General features: G+C 41.5%; 1 long non-coding RNA gene across 1 annotated transcript in view; it reads right to left on the bottom strand.

The window, feature by feature from the left end:
* LOC128315953 (uncharacterized) overlaps window positions 1-15,217 on the bottom strand; it is a 358,710-nt gene extending 343,493 nt beyond the window's left edge. Inside the window, exon 1 of the long non-coding RNA XR_008299197.1 lies at window positions 14,651-15,217. This is a non-coding gene — a long non-coding RNA (uncharacterized LOC128315953). The remainder of the gene's footprint in view (window positions 1-14,650) is intronic.
* Between the last annotated feature and the right edge of the window lie 3,621 nt (window positions 15,218-18,838).

Consider the following 18,838-nt stretch of genomic DNA (forward strand, 5'->3'; position numbering starts at 1 on the left):
ACAGCCATTTTCCTTTTGGCGCCGGAAAGACAATTTTGTCAATCTTTCACCAACGTTGGATGAAAGATTATCATTTTCAATTTCTGATTAATTTGAAAGGCTAACTTTATATTTGCTTTGTAATAACCTTCATTTTTATTCTTTGTGTGAATATTTTTTCAAAGATCCATGGCCATTATCGTTTTTGTTTCGTGACTTTCTTTTTGTTCTTGCCCTTTGTGCATCACCTTCTTTACACAATGATTTGTAAAATCGTTTTTATAGCAGTGCCATGTTAAATATTAAACTTTCTATCCAGTTTATCTCATATAGATTAGTTATATTTATGGATTGTCTTTTTTCCTTTTTCTGATAGATGGAATTTTTTAGAGTTTCTCTTTAGAGATCTCCATCAGCACCTAACTGTCCTTTTTCAAAAATGTTTGTTTGTTGTTGTTTTTTTTTTTTTGAGGAGGGGGAGGGGCAGGGGGGGAAAGATAAAGAATCCCAAACAGGTTCCATGCTCAGCACAGAGCACGATGTAGGGCTCAATCCCATGACCCTGGAATCATGACCTGAGCCAAAATCAAGAGTTGGAAGCTCAACCGATGCAGCCATCCAGGCGCCCCCACACCCTCTTCTGAGTGAGTCAACAGACCATGGCTCTTATTAGCACAAATGCTTTATTTCAAATGACCCCTTCCTTCCCGGTCACAGATGGTGGATGAGAAGTAGGCATCTGACCTAAGAATAGCTTCTCTCTAAGTTGACCTGCAACCTCTGCCTATAATGCAGCCTGACATAAAGGCAGAAATGTGGTTATTAGTGGAGCTAAATTGTTACCTGTCAAGGAAAGCAATTGGGGCAGGATCTGAAAAGAATAGATTCCAGAAGAAGAGTTGGAAAGCTAAAGGAACATGCAAACAGAAGGGAGACAGGATCAGAAACAGAATAAACAGAAGAAGCCAGTGAAGAGAGAGGGGACAAAGGACAGGTAGGGGAGCAGAGGCAGTGCTGCTCTGAAAGAAATTCCATGAATCCTACTAGAGAGATAGACCAGATCCAGTCCCTTTATCTGCTTTGTTTCCTTGAAATTTGACATTTCCAAGACAAGGCATCATGTAGGCATATGATAAGCCCCCCATGATTAGACTTTGCAAGGGCATTTTTTTTTCCTTTTGCATGCAAAGAAATAAGTGGTTCCCAACCAGTGGTGATTTTTACCCCATAGGAAACATTTGACAACATCTGGAGACATTTTTATTATCATGACTGGAAGGGTACTGCTTTTTATTATCATTACTGGAGGGGTACTACCAACATCTAATGAGTACAGGCCAAGGATGCTGCTCACCACCCTACAATGCTCAGCCCCCCATAACAAAGAGTTATCTGAGCTAAAATGTGAATAGTGCTGAAGCTGAGAAACATGATTCTAGAACAAGTCAGATTTTTCATGATCGCCCCTTTGTATTTGTGTTTAGTAAGTCCTTTTTTATCTCTGCAAGAAAACAAACATTGCCCTACTGCTTATTCTATTTCTAGGAACTCATTTTATAGTTGTTTTTTTTTTTCTTAGAAATTTCTAGTAACCAGAGGGCCATGTTAATGGCCAGGAAATTAAGAAACAGACTCCACATACAGTGGATCACAATGTCTCCATGCCTGTGGTTACCACACACCACTAGAAGAGAACAGGCAAAGACACCCACAACTTTCTTGATTTAGGTCTCCTCTTCTGAGAAGGTGAACCATTTAATGTGAATATCTGTATTCCTCTCAAGGCAGAGGCAAATGCTAATAAATTCCCTCAGCAACTGTACTGAAAATATAGAGTCTATTTACCACAAGGCTGATGATACACAGGATGCTACATTCACTTGACCACCAGATGTTCAAAATTACCAGATTGGGGAAGGCTTAAGAAGGTGGTACTCATGAAATTGTGTCAGTATACCAGTCATTGGGCATACGGAATGGAAGTCCCTCACTTATAAGGTGGAGTCTTTAGGGGTTTTTAAAGGTGACATGAGAGGGTGGAACTAGATTACTACCGTGAAAAGTTATGCCATAAAGAGTGCAATGTGACTTACGTAAACTTTAGTGAAAGTTTACAGGCCTAAGCCGGTTTTCAGACGTCACATCCTGTCCTCCCTTCTTTTTGCCAACATTACAGGGGCCATAAAGTTTTCTAAGATTCTGCGAGGCAGATGGTTTCTGTCCGCACATCACCATAACAACCCATATTTCACAGTAAGTAACAAGCATGATTAGGAAAGACAGATGGAATGAGCCTGCAAATGCAAAATAGGCCCCTCAATTTAGAATTCTTTGTCCCTGGGGAGGGGTTCTCATCTGGAAATTTAGTTGTCTTCTTGTGAACTCTTGGTAGCTCCTAACAAACAGCATTCACACTTTAGACTTGTTCCTCAAGAACTCAGATGATATTCTCCCATGTACCCTGAACCAAAGACTAATTCATTCTATCCTTCAGTGACCTGAGAAGTGGGAAAAAACAGGCATTTTCTACCCAGTTACTCCAGGTTCTATCCCCAGTGTAATATAAACTGCAACCCAAGCAGTTCCCTGAAACTTCAAGTAGCAGCGTTTTGCTGGTTCACACTTGCTCACAAGTTGTCACCATGACTCCATGAAGAACTTCTATCTTCTCTCTCCTGCCCCTTAGAACTGGAATTCTTGTGTGGGATCTGTCTTCCATGCATTCCTTAGTTGGACACCAATACCTTTAAACCGAAGCACACTTACCTACCCTGTACTTATGAGCTAAGTTAATATACACATATCTGGCAATGTGCAAACATCCACAAAGAGAAACATGGAGAAAAAATAATAACTGGGATACAGAATATGACTTCTCCATAAAAACACTAAAGATCAATGCCATGATTGGAAAATGTGCCTCTAAACAAAAAAGATGTGGGGAGAAGGAGATTTAAAGACTTCTCAAGGCCTATCTATAAGACAAAATATGCTGATTCCAAAAAAAAATACCCCTTCAAAAAAATTAGAATAAGTAAGTATTCACCAGCAGTCATAATTCAATGAGGTTATTAAGAGCAGTTCTTAACCTTTTCTTTGTGTAACACTATCATGTAGACCAAGAGTCAGCAAAGGGTCTTTTATAGACCCAGTATACAATGGGCCAGATAGAAGATACTTTAGGCTTTGTAGGTCACAAGGTTTCTTTTCCAACTACTCAACTTTGTCACTGTAACACAAAAAAGCCATAGATGATATGAAAAAGAATGAGTGTGGCTGTGTTCTAATAACACTTTATTCACAGACGTTGGAATTTAAGTTTTATATAATTTTAATATCTCATGATATGCTATTCTTCTTTTGATTTTTATCAATGAGGTCAATTATTTAAAAATCTAAAAACTATTCTTAGCTCAGATGACATACAAAACAAGCAACAGGCTAGATTTGGCCCGTGTGCCATAGTTTGCTGACCCCTAAAACAAACTTACATCTCTTATAATTGAAGTGATTCTCAAGCTGTCTCAGTGAGAAACATAGCTTAATAATGTCCAACTCTCCTTGCTCTGTTGACTGAGCAACCTTCTCCTGATTTGTAATCTCATCAGTCTGCATGTGGTACTTCCTTCTGGTGAATTGGTTCAATCAGAGAACCAAAGAAGGCATTCTAGGAGCAGAGCATTAATAAGTTGGCTCCCCAGATTCGAGTTAGCCTTATAAGTTGTCCCTTGTTCCCCTACATTTACATAACCATTCAAAGTTCCAGATCTCATATTTAAAGAAGCAAAGAGTGTAATATGAAAGTAAACAGCAGCTATTAAATCCCTAGACAAGGCAGAATTACTCAACATTCTTACTGTAAATTCTAATAAATCACTGTCAACTCAAAGGGAGTCCAAATTGAGACAAGTTAGGAGTTGAATCAATTGCTAGTCTAATTGGTGATGAATATAAAGACATGAATTATAAGCATAAAACTTTAGGATCCCAAACATCTAATATGCACACAAAGTGTGCTATGACTGCACCTATAGGATAAAGGGAAAACTCCAACTGCCACACTGCCACAGTAGAGATAAAATGGAAAATAAACATCTAATAAGCAAGTAGCTAATAATATAAATATATGAGGCTAATAAAATTAATGGAAGCATACTTATCCCAAAAGAATCGTATAATAAAGAAGAACCTAGTTTAATGTGTGCCAAATTTGTCCTATTACACACTTGATCAATCATGGAATAATATGAAGCCCATGAGTCCCCAGTCCTCACTAGATGGTAAAAATGAGTTCCATTACTAACTTAATCTCATTCTTGTCCTCCTACACTGTTGAGCCAAACTTATAAGGGTCTCATTTTTTTAATGCAGTCTTTTTCATAAGGTTTTTAGGATTCTCATGCAAATAAATGTCCAGTGTGTCTGTCCAACTAGATATTTAGGAATGGACTACTGGAGTCCTAACAAAGTAGGGAAGAAAATACATCAAATAAGCAAAATCCTGAAATTGGTGGCAGAGCTGAGGTTTAAACCTAGGTTACTGAATCTAATTAGCTATATAAATTTGGGACAATTTGTTTTAGTCTCTGTGCCATGAAGCAATATAGAGAGACCTTAGAGCTTATTCAGACTAGCAGTTTTCAAGCTCTTCTTTAGCAAAGGAATCTTTGTTTAAAATGTGGTTTAACACATAAGCCTCAAAAATAAAGGTGAAAAAGTACAACTGTTTTGTTAAAGAGAAGTCAGAGCGCCAGAAGCCCAGCCCACTCTGCCTTCCCAAGGCACCTATGTTGGCCACGAAGGGTCTTCCACAGAACCCTAGATTACTGGCAAGCACAGCTAGAAACCCTGATCTTACGCAATTCTCTCATTTTACAAACAAGGAAGCTACGGAAAACATGAAAAATGGCCCTGCCAGAAGCCAGACAGTGCTGTTCTTAACTGAACATAAACAATGAATATAAACAGTACCCAGACAAGGCCATACCGCTGCTGTGTTTGGAACAAGACAGAGACAAGGCCACTCCACAATCTCAACAATGACAAAACATCCTCTCTTCTGATTAACATGAGAGGCTGCAGTTTCTCTTCCAATAAGAACTCCTAGCCCACCTTTAATCCACCAGCCTCTTTGATAAAATGTATTAAGATGCTCAGCCATGAATTGCCCCTGCTTCTTGATATCACCCATTCTAGAACTCGTCCCTGCTCCCTTGATTCCTCCCTTGAATCATCCAACATAAACCCAAATCCTATAAAAGAATTCATCGCCAATGCCTTTTCCCTTGCTGTCACAGGCTCAATAAACTTAACTTTTTGGTTTTACTCCAGGTACGTCCCTGGTAGCCTTTGGCTTCAACACTACATTATTAGCATTCTAAGGAGCGTCCTTAAGAAAAACAGAGCAGAACCAAGAATGGGTTAAGAGAACAAATAGCTGAGTCCCTGGAGTGGTAAATAAGCATGTCAGAAACAAATAGAGGGCAGTTCTGATCACTAATAGACAAAATGCTATATTTGATTAATGTTTTATTTACTAATAATTCTAAAATCTACATTACTAGGCTACACCATTCTTCTGAGCCTAGATATCCAACTACTTCCTGGACATGAACATTAGTTCCTCTTACAGGCAACTTATACCTGTAAAAGCCTTGGTCATCTCCTCTTCCTTTCAACTTTTCTCTACTCCCACCCCAAGACTGTACTGTCTCCTGGTTTTCTATATTTTTTCCTGGTGAACTCTCCACCATCCCCCACGCCACACCAGAAGTCTTGGGATCATTCTAAACCACTCCCTCATTATATTCTTTCATAAAATTAGCCACCAACCAAATATTTCTCAATTTCTTTCTTCCTTTCCATTCTTCCTAACACTCACGTTGCTTCTCATTTGAAATAATCCCCAGAGTGTTCTCTCTGATTTCATTTTCCTCCACCTTCAAACAATCTGCCACATCTGCTGAAAGAAAACGTCCTAAAATGCAAATCTAATTACATCATTCTTTGCTTACAACAATCTTTTCAGCCATCACCCCACCCCACCCTACCCACTGGTCCTGAGAAGAAGTACAAACTCCCGAACATGGCAAAGGAGCCCCAGCCCCATGCTCCAGCCACTCCAAGTTGCAGCTCCCTCCCCTGTGATCAGTGCACCAGGAGTGCCCCTCAGCTCCTCTCTGCCAGCTGACCTTACGTGTTCTCCATGCAGTTCAAGCATTGCCTTCAGAGAGCTTTCTGGGTCTTCATCCTTCCCGAGCTGAATCAGAGGCCATCTTTGGTTTCACACACAAAGGCTTCCACTCTGTGTGAAGCAATTCAAGAGATTCTCAACTCTAGCAGCACGCTAAAATTCACCTGAGCACCTGAATGCCCAGAACTCAGCTGCTGCCATTCTGATTTAATTGTTCTTGGAATCAATATGATTCCCATGTGTGCTGGGCTTCGTGCTTCTCAAACTTTAATGTAAGGAACAATCACCTGGGGAGCTTTTAAAAATGAAGACTGATTCAGCAGGCCTAGGTAGGGTCTGAGCTTCTACATTGTTAATAAGTTCTCAGGTGATGTCAATGCCACTGCTCCATGGACTACACTTGGGGAAACAAGGGTCTCAATAAACTCTGTCATTGGCTGGCCCATCCAGAGGCAATAAAGCTGTAAATAGCCAAAGCAACTACAAAAACACTTTCCTGTCAAGGAAAACAGATGTTGCTAAGACACCTGACATAGCATGGTTCCAGAAGAATTTATGAGTATCTACGATAACTGCAAGGTTGTAGAAGCTATTGTGACCTAAAGGTGTAAAGCCCAGAGAATGAAATGACTTGCCCAGAATATCAGAGTGTAAATAGCAGAAAAGACATCTAAACTCAGAACACTTGATTCCCCAGTCTGTATACCGTTCAATGTATTAAGTGCCCAGAAGAGATGTTGAAGACTCCATCACACTAGGAAAATAGCAATCAAGCAGGACACGACCAGCATTAGCAGGATCCAGCTAAACACTTTGATACAGAAGTGGCTGGAGCAGCTGGTTCAAAAGAGCCAGCCAAAAGATGCCAATGAGAAGGGCAATGGGGAAACCGGTCTCTTGAGTCCAAAGGTATTGAATGTGTTCCTGAATGAGCTTAACCTTGTCCAATGGCAAACGACATTGGAAAATGTGCATTGTGGAACTACAGACTATTCCAATGTCTTTAAGTACCTTGAAGGCAGTAGGAATGCCTTATTCATTTTAATATTCCCAGCATCAAGCACAGTGTTTGACACATGGAATTCACTGAATATCTTTTGAATAAAGCCTAACCAGAGAAAGTCTTGGTTTTCTTTATGTAATACTATATCGATCTATGTTGTGGCCAGTCTTCATCCTATAGGGTGAGATGATACAAGCCTTCTGCCTCACTTCCACCTTTAGAGAATTCCTCAAGTTTCTGGGTGGGAGCAGGATCTGGTAGAAGTGTGATACAGTATGAGATTCCCTGGGCTCTTCACTCAAGTACATCAAAGATACAAGGATTATAGGCATAAACACAGTAGTGTTGATTCTTATTGGAGAAGCAGGCAGAAGTGAACAGCTTTTATTACGCTGTGGAGACACGGGTGGAGGGGTGGTGACGTCACTGGTTTTCCAGGCAGCAGATGGTTTGCCAAAGACAAGAGAACCATTGAAGGATAAATCATGTTACCTAAAGGTGAAAAGCATGGGCTTTAGGGGCAGAGAAATCTGAGTATGAATGTCATTTCTACCGATCACTCATCATTTGGCACAAGTTCCTTAACCTTACTAAGCCTCAGCTTCCTTATCTATAAAGTGGAGAAAACAAGTAACTTCCCACAAACACTGCTATAAGGATTAAGTGAGATAATTGTGCCTTTAATGCAGTGTCTAGGACACTATAGATGTTAAATGATAATAGTTTAGCAACGGTACCAATGAAGAAAAGCTTCAGTGCCAATTGTGGCTGCATGACTAATTCTAGAAGCAAGAGTTGTGGTCACCATTTGTATTTCTTGCCAGAGTATGAAAGGACTGCAAAAGTGTCTTTTTACTCTTATATTTTCTTTTTCCCTTTTTAGAAAATGAAATATATTATTTCATTTTAATTGTCTCAATCATATTTTGTTTTTTCCTCTACTACTGTCTACTAAATAGATAGGTGATAGATATAGTGAATAGGCAAGGAATGGCAAATTTTTTTTCTCTCAAATCAATGCCACTTAACTGGGGTTGGCTTCCAGGACCACTATATTAAGAGGGATGTTGATGCTAAACCCAAGCTTAGTGAAAAAGAGAGCTGTGATTGATTAGTTCTGAGTGCTATGAATGAGGGCTTGTCACACCTCACTTTAATTCAGAGGTGGCAGAATAGTGAATAATAACAGCTAGGTAGGGTCACAATGAAACCAGAGGGAATGGACAGCAATGGTAGATTATAGGGGGAGAGATCGGTGCACACTCTTACACTGCTCTTGAGACATCTTTTGGTATAGTTGTTGTGTGTCTGTGCTAAATTCTCCTCCACACCTGCTCTTCACCCTCCTCTACCTGGCTCACTGTATAGAGGCTGACCAATATGCAGTATATACACAGGGTTGTGTGCCCCCTGGCGCTGACTGGTCTGGCCAGTGGAGAGCCCCAGTAGGAGATACATATGAGGAAACAGTGAGAGCTAGGTCATTATTTCCCTGGGTCTCTCTGCAGGGTTGCTTCAGGCTAGCTATGGTCCTTCAATCTGAAGTCACTGATCCTCTCAGGCAGCTGACTGCATGATTCTTATTTCTTTTAGGTCTCAAAAACCATTCCCTCTTCCCTTCCCTGTAAAACAAAAGGTGATAACAGCTTCAATGCTATAAGCTCTAGGGTCCTGCTCTATCCATGGTGGTTCTCCTCACCTATACTATTATAAATAGTCCCTTAATAAATAAACACTATCAAACTGTATTACCTTGAAAAGATCCATTTCCCTTGGAACTCTTAAACACTATGTCTTTGGGTTGCCTCGATATTGAAAGTGAAGTGAGTATCTGTAGACGTATATGGTAGAATATGCCAGATAGGGGATCTTTGTACATCTAAGAAAAAGGGTATGTGTCTGGTGGCTAGAGATGGACTGGAGATAACAATACCCTGCCATACCCACTTCTTCATCTATCTTAAACTGCCCACCAATGATCTGGAACTTTCTCTGCACAGCAGTGTCAACTGGCTGAGCAGAATTAGGTCCTACCATTAACAATCTCTAATTTAACTTGATGGGATAAGATGTCCAAGACTATTCAGTTTCCCTAGATGGAAAATCAAAACTCAAAACTTTGTCACCTGTTTTCCAGTGAGGTGGGGAGGTACAGACATACAAGGGGTGACTAAGTCAGGTTACTGGCAAAGAATCTTGACTGAGGAGAAAATTGTGGTCCTGCCCAGCTAGTCACCTGCCTTTCCCACCAGCCTGCCCTTTCTGAGGCCAAGTTGTATAATTCTGTCTGGGTCTCTACATTTTAGGATGTAAATCCATCTTTGAACCTCATTCAAAGAAAAGAAAAGAAAAGAAAAGAAAAGAAAAGAAAAGAAAAGAAAAGAAAAGAAAAGAAAAGAAAGGAAAGGAAAGGAAAGGAAAGGAAAGGAAAGGAAAGGAAAGGAAAGGAAAGGAAAGGAAAGGAAAGGAAAAGGAAGAGGATAAGGAAGAGGAAAAAGAAAAGAAATATTTAATAGATCCCTGTTCGCCACCCTTCAATGATCTAAGAAGCAACATTTCATGATTAGCAATGCAGACAGAATCAGGACAGGAAAGGTGAACTTGCAAATGTGACCTCAGCATCCTCAGGGTAAAGGTGCTTGTCCTTGAATATGGCATCTGCATCCAGTGATCTTGTGAATCACACACTGATTCACCTGCACTAATGGGCAGTCACACCTAAGAACCCCCATGGGAATAAGCAGATCCTGGTTCTTGGTAGGAGACAGACTCCTCAGAACCATTACGCCTCCTTCCAGTGCTGAGTATCCAGAGATATGGCCTCCATAGCAAGCACAGGCAAGGTAGACAACTAGAACTCCGACTCTCTCCTACAGAAAAGATGATAAAACACACAAAGAGAAAAGTTAATGCAGGATTCCTCCGAGAAGGCAGGTTGTGAGAGAGCAATCAAAACACTATTTAGGGGAACAAAAAGGAGAGGAATTAGGGCCAAGGAGGGCTGTGGGCCTCTGCCCCTTAAGCCAGGAGGACAGTAAAGCTCACCCCAATTCCATTTTAGTAAGACTCTTTTTAAGCTCCTCCAACCCTTCAATTCACTATCTTCAATAGTCTTTTCATCTCTCAAGATCCAGATCAAATGCCTTCTCTTTTGCGGAGGCCTCCCTGACCCCAGCCCATCCCACTCCCAACCAAAATTAACTGCTCCTTTCTCTACACTCTCACTGCATGCTAATCCTTTCTTTAGCATCTTTTACTTTGTAAGATATGAACATGTTTGCTGTCCCCAAATGATCTGTAAGCTTGCTAATGGCAGGACCTGTCTTGGTGACTTTTGAACAAAAACAGTCCCTAGACTGTAGTGGAAGAATATTAAATGCTCAGTGAGTTTGACAATGACAGACTTTTGCTATCGACTGGAAATTGGACAGCCTCCCTTCCCCACTTCACTCTCCTCTTTTTCCAGATATGTCATTGGTGGGAAAGTAAGGGAATCCCCAGTGCAGGGAGAGTTGACTTTCACCCTGGCTTAGCCTCAGTTCCCACAAAAAGTGGAACCTGAGACAAGGACTTCTGGGAAGAGAAGTGGGTATGGAGGGGCTGAGAAGAATGAAACAGGGAAGGAGGAAAAGTCAAAATAAGGGATATTATCAATCTAGTCCCTTCTTGGGCAACTGGGGTCCCCTTCCACTGGGGCTACTCTGAAGAGCCATGTAGAAAGTACCCCACAATTGTCTCCTCCATGGCCAAGAAATGGGAGAAGATATGCATACGCAGCCATTGATCAAGGGCTACCTATGCGATCTTAGCTTCCTCATACTTTGGGGTGTGTGGCTATGTCAGAACGACTGAGCAAATTTGCAGGAGTCCAAGGTGAGGTTAGCAGAGGTGCCCCAGGCCAGAAAGCAAGCTATAAATGGTGCAGCTGAGGTGAGGTGCAGCCAAGTTACACCTGAGCAGCAACAACTCGAGTAGAAAGGTGAGCTAAGAGGATATGACGGGGTCCACACAAAGTATCTGACACACACGTTGTGATGATTTTTAGTGGCCCTTTGTGATTTCTATCCACGTAGAGACTAAGTCTTACCAATCCTAGCATTAGTCATTGTCAAGTTGTTAGCAAACAGAAAGTGTCAGTTGATATAGCTAGAATTTTCCCAAGCTTCACCAGGCTGTGGGTGCAGAGTCACGATAGACACCCAAATTTCCATGGCTCTAACCCTCTAGCTTCTAACTAGCTCTAGCTTCTGAAAGCTCTAGTCCTCCAGCTGTTTGCAAGCTTCTCCCAGCTATTTCTCTAGGCCTGCTGAGAGTGCTTCACACATGCTTAGACAACTGTCGGCTGTCATCACCATGTGGCATCAGCCATGTTTTCCCCTCCTGCTTGAGATCCCCTCTCGTATATCCTGTCCCAAGCAGCTCCTCCCTGCCACCTCTGCTGCCCACGGCCACAATGAGACCCCACTGAGAGCGGAACTTCCCTTGTTCCTGAAGTTGCCAAACCCTCCAGGTGCCAAAATGACACATTTCTTTCCATTTTCCTTGTGCCAGAGCCATGTCATGGCTCATACAGAAATGGGAAGATGCAGGAGTGCCTGGGTGGCTCAACTGGTTAAGTGCCCGACTTCAGCTCAGGCCGTGATCTCACAGCGCGAGTTTGAGTCCTGTGTCCGGCTCTGTGCTGACAGCTCAGAGTTTGGAGCCTGCTTTGGTTTCTGTGTCTCCTTCCCTCTCTGCCCCTCCTGGACTCACATTGTGCCTCTCTTTCAAAAATAAATAAACATTAAAACAAAAGAATGGGAAGATGCTTTTTTAAAAAATGTTTATTTATTTTTGAGAGAGACAAAGCATGAGCAGGAAAGGGACAGAGAGAGAGAGGGAGACACAGAATCTGAAGCAGGCTCCAGGCTCTGAGATGTTCCCACGGAGTCCCACGTAGGGCTTGAACTCACAAACTGCAAGATCACGGCCTGAGCCAAAGTCAGCCGCTTACCTGACTGAGTCTCCCAGGCGCCCCTGTGAAGATGCTCCTTCCGCCTCTCCCCACCATGTCATACTTTGAGCCAGGAGTCTGCCAGAAGTGATGCTTCAGACCCAGAGGCTCAATCCCTGAGGGTAGTAGCTCCCTTGGCTTCAGTTCTAGTCCAAGAGTTGATTCTCCCCTCTCCCTTGTCCTCTCTCTTCCCACTCTCCACCACCACCACCAATACAGCTCACGCGAAATGCCCTCCTTCCTCCTTCAGACAAAAATACATATCCTCATGCAAATAAACTCAAGAAAGCCAGCAGCTTCCAGCCCATCACAGCAGTGCTCTGGACATGCCCAGGCAGACTGCAACACCAGCCGTGCTCGCAGCCTCAGCACAGGTCATATCTCCCTATCATGGAAACTATTATTTTCAAGTTTACTTATTTATTTTGAAAGACAGAGAGAGCACGAACAGGGGAGGGGCGGAGAGAGAGAGGGAGAGAGAGAATCCCAAGAGGACTCCACACTGTCAGCACAGAGCCCAACGTGGGGCTCAATCCCACGAACCGTGAGATCGTGACTTGAGCCAAAACCAAGAGTCAGATGTTTAACTGCTTGAGCCACCCAGGCGCCCCATGGCAACTGTTTGATATCTTCTGTACACCAGTGATTACGTGCATTGAGGCTTAAAATCAAGGATGCAGTTTGGCACCAAAAACTCCCACGCGTTTGTGTGGGTTTTTTTTTTCCCCCTACAGTTATAAAATGAAATCTCACCAGATGTCCCAAATAGCTTTTTATCCTGGCATTCTCCCACATCACTTCACCTTAAAGAAAAATGGTTTTGGGGTTGACAAAGGTACTTAACCTCCCGGTGACCTACCCTCCAAGATCCATGCGGTATGAGTTAACTCCAGCGCACACAAAGTTGCACCAGATATATTTCTAAATGACAAAGTTCTCTGAAAGTAACCTTTAACAGACCTGCAACATCAGTCCTCAGTTATGCCGATAGAAAACAAATGTGTTCACAACATGCTACAGCTTGGTCCAGCTCTTTGAAGAACAATGGCTAATGAAAGCCAGGAGCAAAAGAAAATGGCAATAAAATAAGGTGGCACACTGGCAGCTGAGATCTAGTATAATATCTATGCGGGGTTCTGTGGCTCCAGGATTAGATTGCTCTCACTTCAAAAAAGCCACCCATGAACTCTGTCAATCAGCAACTCAGTCATACATACATACATAAAATTCTTTCCCCTATACCCTGCTCAAAAAGAAAAAAAAAAAATTCTTAAAGATGATGCCTAAAAGACAATGTATAGATGATACACATTCTATTAGTGAACAGGTGCATTTTTCTCCTCAACTAATTTACAAACCGAGTTGAATTTTAATCCAACCTTTAGCATGCCTCACTTTTACAAAAGGAATTCAATTTATCACTCTCTGTGGACTTCCAATAAAAAAGTAACATCAAAGTCGAGCAGAAAATGAAAGCCCTGATTCAGACATTATTTTGCTTTCCTCTCCCAAGTAAATATTTGCACTTGCCGGAGGAGCTTATGCTGATATGTCTGTAAATTGATTACAAATTTTTATAAGGAGGTAAGTAGCCAGGAACAAAGGAACGCAGACTGAAGTTCCCCTGTGCTCTCGTCTGAGTGACCTCCAGCCGACTGTGCAGATGACCTGTTTAGAAGGAAGACGATTTGGTCTCCATGGAAGCTCAGTGTGTGGGCTCTGCTTTGACAGATTGACAGCTGTGCTAAATGATGTTGAAATTACATGTAATAGATTTTAGATTATGACTATTGTCCAGTAAGGACTGAAGAGTCCCTGCAGTGACAGGGGACTCAGGGTGGTTATCTTCTTAAGCTCATTCCAGACTAAAAAGGCATTGGCTCTTATAAATTGGGCTTTTTCTTTGTTGTGGGGAGGTGGTAAGTACCAAAGTAGTTTCACTAATTAGAAGCTATAAGCCCAGAATAACCGTTGTCACTCATTCCTAGAATGAAATATAATCACGCTCAGTACATTTCTGGACACAACTCTACCCCAATTTAAAGCTAGGCATAAACGAAAGCTCAAGTCTTCAATGTCATGATAGCCAATTACAGTATAATTAGCCAAATTGGCATTTGGAGTTTGACTCTTTGCAGAATTAGTGGGCTGCTGACCTTATCCTGATATGTCTTTATTGATATGCATGATTTTCTGTTTTGTTTTCCTTGTAGAAAGTAGGAGAGTGGGGCTTGTATGAGAATGGCCAGGAGAAAGGAAAGCAAGGGACAGGATGCGGATGTCAAACCGCAAGGAAATGGAACAGATGAGCAAGAACAGACTTGAACCTGAGTACAACTGAGACGGGTCCCAAGGACTCCCCAAAATGAGGAGGAACCAAGTGCCTATATGAGAAGGTAGAAGTGTAATGCCTGAAAAATGTCCATTTTAAAACACTACCATATTTATTCCCAAAGACTGGGGGCTAGAGGATACAGACTACCTTAAATGCATGGGTTTAAACGACATTCCCTTTGTCTTAGTCCACCATGACACAGGTCATGCCCGACCTTTATCCTTTGAGAGCACGGTTGGTGTATTGCTCAGGAGATAGCATCCCTACCCAAAGGACTTGAATCTCTGTAAAAAACAAACAAACCAAAAATAAGCAGTTTATTAAGCCACTGGATAGAGGAGAATAAAAGGAAAAGGGGGGCCAGGAGGATAAAATAAGAAAGATGTTTTACGCTTCATCAAAATACGAAATTGCATTTCAGGTGTATCTCCTCCAGCATACTGTCACCACTACCCCAAAATGAAGCATGAGTCGTGTGGAAACAAGTTCCTTTTCTGAATAAACAGAGCAGTTCAGACGAGTATATGTATTGGGTCTAGAAAGACACTTCAAGAACTATGGTCTGAAGTTCACTGAGTGCCAAGGGAAACTGCCATGATGCAGTCACACCCACATATTATCCATGTGGCCTCTAGCCTTGGTCTCACCTGGGAGCCTGTCAGAAATGCAGACTCTTAGCCCCACCCAAGACCTACTACGTCCACCCAGGTGATTCTCATGCACATTAAAATTCACCCCAGCTCAGATTATCAGTCTTCACCCTTTAAGTGTATTGGAAGAAGCCAAAAAGCAGAAGTTAAATTAAAAAAAAAAAATTTTTTTTAAACCCCTGAAAATAGTGAAGGCGGTGTCACATTCTTTCTTCCTTGCCTCTCCCATTGAGAAAAGCATCCCAAAGTGCAGAAGAGCATATTTTGTGTAGGAAAGAGAAATAAGAAAATACATATGTATATACTTATATGTATATTTAAAACAAAGAAGAAAGATAGGACAGATAAAACAAAAAACAACGGTTACTCATAAGCTGTGACGTAAGAGAACTGGGTTTAGAAGGGATACAAGAGGAAGTGACACCTCTCCAAGTATACCTTTCCATATAGTTCTTATCTATGGAAGCATGTTAATATTCTGCATATTCAAAAAATAAAAAGAAACCAACAAGGATGGAAAGAGGAAAGAACAACCTAAAACCAAACTAAGACAAATAAACTAACTGCATTTCAAGTGAATTCTATAACCACAGTGAAGGAGATAAAAACAAAACAAAGACCTAATCTAAGTAACTTATGAGCATAGTATTTGACTGTATAGACAGTCCAAAACTTAATGATCCTTCCACCTGCGATTTTTTAACGGAAGGGCCAACAAACCACAGCTCCCAGTCAGCCGCGTGATCACGAGGGTAAATGTACAACCATTCTGTACACATGCAACCAGTCTGCTTTTCACTTTCAGTACGGTATTCAATCAATTACATGAGATTCAGCATTTCATTATAGAATAGGCTTTGTACTGGATGATTGTGCCCAACTGTAGTCTAATATAAGTGTTTTGAGCACGTTTAAGGTAGGCTAAGCTATAATGTTTGGCAGGTTAGGTGCATTCCATGAATTTTCAACTTACAATATTTTCAACTTACAACGGGTTTGTCGGGACATCGTCCCATCATAAGTCAAGGAAGATTTGTAAGCTCTTGGGTAAGACTGAGTGATGATGAGAGCTACAAACAGATCCTGAACTCTTTTAATACCTTTGTTTCTTGCATAGGTATTGGCACAGCAATCCTGAACCTGTTTTAAATGTATTACAGGAATTAACAAATGAGTGAATGTATGATGTTGTAGAGAATCAAGGACCGGTGCCTGCTTGAGACACACACCAATGGCTGCAGGAAAGAGCTGTTCCCCTGAGCCTGGCATCCGGTATGATTTACATGGAACCAAGTTACACAATAAGACACAAGCGGGAATTCCAGAGGGACACATGGAGAAGGCAAAGTGAAGATGAAGGCAGAGATTGGAGTAATGTAGCCACAGGCCAAGAAATGTCTGCAGCCACCACAAGCTAGAAGAGACAAGGAACAAATTCTCCCCTAGAACCTCCAGAGGGACCATGGCCCTGCCTACACCTTGACCTCAGACTTCCAGCCTCTGGATCTGTAAGAGAAACACTTCCAAATGTGTGATAATCCATTACAACCTCCCTAAGAAACCTGCAAAGTAGATGTATTATTATCTCTACTTTCTAGATAGGACAATAGAGGTATAAGAGCTCAAAAAACTTGCTCAAGTTCCAGAACTAGTAAATAATTTAACAATAAATTAACCCAGGAAATGTGATTCTAAAGACAGTCCTTTATAACCTCCATTGCAGACTCTTTCTGCCATACAGTCACTAAAGATAACAGTGTCATAGAGTAGCCATCTTTCCACATCAAAATGTGATTATGTAGAAAAGCAAGTCACAGAACAATATATAGGGATATTTTGGTAAGCACACATGGAACCTTACCTTATGAAAAGTTCATAGAGAGACCGAGTAAAGAACTAAAAGCAATAAATATCAACCCGATATCAAAAGAAAGGAAAATCCCCCGTAGCCAGAAACGAAGAAGGAATATAAAACCCAAGTGATAAGCACGTGAGTAAGGGCCGGGGGTTAATATCCATGAAGAAGCAAGAAGCTTAGTCTCACTTTTCTAAAGAAGACATCCAGATGGCCAACAGACACATGAAAAGATGCTCAACATCACTCATCATCAGGGAAATACGAATCAAAGCCACACTGAGCTACCACCTCAGTGGCGGTCAGAGCGGCTAAAATGAACAAATCAGGAAACTACAAATGCTGGTGAGGATGTGGAGAAACAGGAACCCTCTTGCCCTGTTGGTGGGAATGCAAACTGGTGCAGCTGCTCTGGAAAACAGTGTGGAGGTTTCTCAAAAAACTAAAAATAGAGCTACCCTATAACCCAGTGATAGCACTGCTAGGAATTTACCCAAGGGATACAGGAGTGCTGATGCATAGTGGCATGTAGACCCCAATGTTTATAGCAGCACTTTCAACCATAGTCAAATTATGGGAAGAGTCTAAATGTCCATCAACTGATGACTGGATAAAGAAGATGTGGTTCATATATACAATATAATACTACTTGGCAACGAGAAAAAATGAAATCATGTCATTTGCAGCAACGTGGATGGAACTGGAAGGAATGATGCTGAGTGAAATAAGTCAGTCAGAGAAGGACAGATATCATATGTTTTCACTCATATGTGGATCTTGAGAAACTTAACAGAAGACTATGGGGGAGGGGAAGGGGAAAAATAGTTACAAACAGAGAGGGAGGGAGGCAAACCACAAGAGACTCTTAAATACAGAGAACAAACAGAGGGTGGATGCGGGGGTGAGGGGCATTGAGGAGGGCACTTGTTGGGATGAGCACTGGATGTTGTATGTGAGCCAATTCAACAATAAATTATATTCATACAAAAAAAAAAAAAAGAAGCTTAGTCTCAGAATATACAACACAGGGAGTAGGAATTCAAACCTCCCACGAAGCCAGGACTCATGAAAAGCTATCCCTCAGTGAGGGGGGATGAGATACAAGCTCCACTTACTGGCTCAGGGAAGGGGCTCAGGAAAGGTTGAAGAAAGCTGGTCTGCACACTGTATAAGGGGAAAGATCCCCCATTACAAACAGCAGCCCCAGGCCTGTTCCACACGTGTATGTAGGGGTCTGAATTCCCCTGCAGTATGGGAATCTCCAGCCAAGAAGTTAATGTAAAAATGGGCCTCATGGAAGTGAAACCCCCAGGCCTTCCAGCAAAAACAAACACAAAGCCCTTTAAAAATAAACTTTCTAAACCCTAAAACATACAGAACATTCTAAGGCACACAAACACACACACAAATAAGTACATTGTGACTGAAAATGAGCTCAAAATGGAAAATTACAAAGCAGTCACCATGAAGAAGAGTCGGCAGTCGCTGCAAACAGGAAGATTTCAGTGGTCAATAAAATGACAACCTGTAAGCGACTGTTAAATAATTATGTTTCCACTGATAAAATAAGAAGACTTGAAACCTTAAGGAAAGAATAGGCATTGTGTAAGAAGAACTAGTAGATCTGAAAATGACCAAACAGAACTTCTAGAAGTGAAAATCTAACATTCATCAGGTAAAAGAGCAGATTGGAGAAGGCTGACCAGAACACAGATGTACGGAAATCATCCAAAATACAGCAATAAGAGATAAAGAGATGGAAGATAGGAGAGAGCAGTTAAGAGAGATGAGAAGATTAAAAATACATCTCATTAGAATCCCAGGAGAGAA

Source organism: Acinonyx jubatus, chromosome B3, assembly GCF_027475565.1.
Source record: "Acinonyx jubatus isolate Ajub_Pintada_27869175 chromosome B3, VMU_Ajub_asm_v1.0, whole genome shotgun sequence".
NCBI classification, from domain to species: Eukaryota; Metazoa; Chordata; class Mammalia; order Carnivora; family Felidae; genus Acinonyx; species Acinonyx jubatus.